Source organism: Cryptomeria japonica, chromosome 4 (assembly GCF_030272615.1).
Source record: "Cryptomeria japonica chromosome 4, Sugi_1.0, whole genome shotgun sequence".
In the NCBI taxonomy this organism is placed as follows: domain Eukaryota; kingdom Viridiplantae; phylum Streptophyta; class Pinopsida; order Cupressales; family Cupressaceae; genus Cryptomeria; species Cryptomeria japonica.
The window spans coordinates 768,538,091-768,541,877 of record NC_081408.1 but is presented as its reverse complement, the minus strand read 5'-3'; positions in this window follow the sequence as shown (position 1 = coordinate 768,541,877).

Below are 3,787 nucleotides of genomic sequence, written 5' to 3'. Positions count from 1 at the left end.
TTTCATGGAGCCTGAAAATGAGCTGACTTGTAAAGTGTCCAAACAGCAAATGTGCATAACACATTGTGTTAGTCGCAAGTGTAGTTTCGCAATGCGAGAGAATGAACTGACCATTCAAGTGGCGAAACTACGAACACCCATAACACATCATGTTAGTCGCAATTGCAGTTTCATGGAGCCCGAGACCTATGAAGTGTTGAAACCATGAACACGCATAACACACCGTGTTAGTCGCAATCGCAATTTCGCGCTGCGAGAGAATGAACTAACTAGTCAAGTGGCAAAACTGCGAACGCCCATAACACATCATGTTAGTCGCGACCACAGTTTTGTGAAGCCCAAGAATGAGCTGACCTGTGAAGTATCAAAACTGTTAATGTGCATAACACACCATTTTAGTCGCAATCACATTTTTACAGTGTGAGAGAATGAACTGACTAGTCAAGTGGCGAAACTGCGAATGCCCATAACACATCGTGTTAGTCTCAATCGCAATTTCATGGAGCTCGAGAATGAGTTGACCTATGAAGTGTCAAAACAACGAATGTGCATAACACACCATGTTAGTCGCAATCATAGTTTTGCGATGCAAGAGAATGAACTGACCAGTCAAGTGGCAAAACTGCGAACACCCATAACACATCATGTTAGTTGCAATTGTTGTTTCGTGGAGCCCGAGAATGAGCTAACTTGTGAAGTGTTGAAACTGTGAACGTGCATAACACACCGTGTTAGTCACAATCCCATTTTCATGGTGCGAGAGAATGAACTGACTAGTCAAGTGGCGAAATTGTGAACGCCCATAACACATCGTGTTAGTCAAAATTGCAGTTTTGCGGAGCCCAAGAATGAGTTGACCTATGAAGTGTCGAAACTGTTAACGCACATAATAGACCGTGTTAGTCACAATCGTGGTTTCACAGTGCAAGAGAATGAAATGACCAGTCAAATGGCAAAACTGCGAATGCCCATAACACATCGTGTTAGTCTCAATCATAGTTTCACGGAGCCTCAGAATGAGCTATTCTGTGAAGTGTCGAAACAACGAATGCACATAACACACCATGTTAGTCACAATCACGTTAGTCAGAATCTTCATTTGTAGCTTCTGGATTTGTTGCTTGCACACAAAAAGAGGGGAAATGGTGTTGTTGATAGGGGTTTGCCTAAGTCAAACCCCAAGTTTAAATTGACCCTTAAACTGAATTAAAATTGTAAATGGAAATACTAAAGTAAATGTGGAATGATATACCTCAAATATGTTGCAATTGATAATGGTTGATGATGCAATAACATGACAAAACATAAGAGACTCAATCATAAATACATGCTTGCATAAAGATTGATGTAGTTTACTGCTCCATGATGCTTGGAAATATTGGAAGGATATGGTGGTATCAAATGCTTCCTTGAATGATTTAAGATGCTTGTTGTTGCTTCTGGATGGATATGGAATGGATGAGTATGGATGATGTGATGTGAAAATAAATTGAAAGGATGCTCCTATATAGGGTTCCGAATGTAATTTACCAATTAGGGTGAAGTGCATTGACATATTTAATTATGTCTTTGTTAAGGAAGGAAAGGATGCCCTGGGCACCCCTATACAGACAAGGGTGCCTCGAGTATTGACTAATAGGAAATGTTAGTCACACTAAAATATCAGTATTGATCCTTGCAAGGGTTGGCACAAAAATTGCCAACAATAACCATTCTATCTCTCTATAAATCTCCTTTCCACCTCTCTCTATCTTTTTGTTCCTCTCTTTGTTACTTGTCTTCGTCACCTTTCTCTCTCATTATTGCTCCCTCTATCTATATCTCTCTCTCTCTCTCTCATTTTCCCCATCTCTCTTGCTTTATATATTTATATCTCTATTACTCTCATTATCTCCCTCTTACTCCTCTCTCTCTCTCTCTCTCTCTCTCTCTCTCTCTCTCTCTCACTCTCTCTCTCTCACTCTCTATATTTATCTCTCCCAATGCCTCTCTGCATCTATTTTGTCCCTCTTCCTCTCTCCCTCTATCTTTGTTTCTATCTCAATCTTCATCTATCTCTCTATCTCTAAACATGCCTCCCCCTCTCTATCATGTTATCATGTAAAAAACCTTCTTATTATACATGAAATATGGTCAATAATCTATCATGTTTGTTTGGTAATAACCTTCATGTTATACGAAATATGGTCAATAATCTGTCATGTTATCATGTAAAAAACCTTCATGTTATACAAAATATGGTCAATAATCTATCATGTTTGTCCGGTAATAACCTTCATGTTATACAAAATATGGTCAATAATCTATCATGTTATCCAGTAATAACCTTCGTGTTATATGAAATTCATTCAATAATCTACAACATTATCTTGTGGTTACCTTCATGTTATGCGACATCCTGTCAATAATCTATTAGGTTATCTTGTTATAACCATCATGTTATATGTAAATCTAGTATATAATAGGGCATGTGCAAAAGTGACTTCCCCGCCACCTCATGGGTTAAAAGAAGGAAAGACAATGACGTTGCAGGTTGGAGGGATGAGCAAAAATTTCCGCAATTGAGATCACTCAAAAAAGACATATCGTTGATCGTGATCACCAGAACTAGCTGCGACTTTGATTTTTCAAAAAAATATCGAAAGTCAATAACATGAATTTTATGACCACTTTTTGGAGTCATATTATTTCCTAATAACGTTCATGTATTACGAAATCTTGTAAAAAATATGTCCTATTATCATGTAAAAAACCTTCATGTACCTTCGTGTTATATGAAATACAGTCAATAATCTATTAGGTTATCATGTAATAACTTTCATGTTATACGAAATATAGTCAATAATCTGCAATGTTATCTTGTGGTTACCCTCATGTTATACGACATCCTGTCAATAACCTATAATGTTCGAAGACTACAATATATCCAAGATCTAAATTATGATGAAGTCCGCATGAGAAAGAAGAATGCATGCATAACACGAAGGTAAGTCAAAAATAACAAATCTCAATAAAGTTCATTATATGCTTATTTACTTTCTGAGTTCATATTTTGAGTTCATTTTCTGAGTAGATTTAGTATGTTTAGGTGAGCTAATTATGTGCTTATTTACTTTTTGAGTTCATTTTTCGAGTTCATGACTGGCTTATTACAAAATGGTCTATCAAGTCAACAAAAAGAATAATTTTTCCAGCAATGTTTGGAAGAAAACTCAAAATTTAGGAACTTCTGAAAGTTAAAAGATTTGCATTTTTTTCAGATCTCATCTACTTGAAACTCTTCATTTTATCATCAAATTCAGCAAGGTTATTAATTTCCTTCATTAAAATTTCAAATAGCTTTGAAATGTGCAATTTCTAAAACTTGAATCTTGCGATATCTACTAAAGGAAGTATGTAACACCTTCCAAACATATTGTGTGTGTGAAAAGTGGAATAAGCCTATAAGGTGCAAGACACAACACTTCAATTAAGTCATTAGATGCATGGTTAGTAAATCAATAATCAATGAATAATAAACCATTACAAAGCGACCAATTGCCTTCTAGTAGATGCAAGTTTAGATTGCTCTCAGATTGCTAGCCTATCCAGTGACTAGACAACACCTAAACAAAGGATTTTTAAATCTATATGAGCATGAATTTGAGCTAAATGGATACAATATTTAAGCTAGATATGCAAGATTAATCTAACATGGTTTAAGAAATATGTAAATATTTAAGCTAAATGATTCAAGCAATATGAAATAATTAATATGCAATATCTCAATGAACCTAGAGCAAAAACA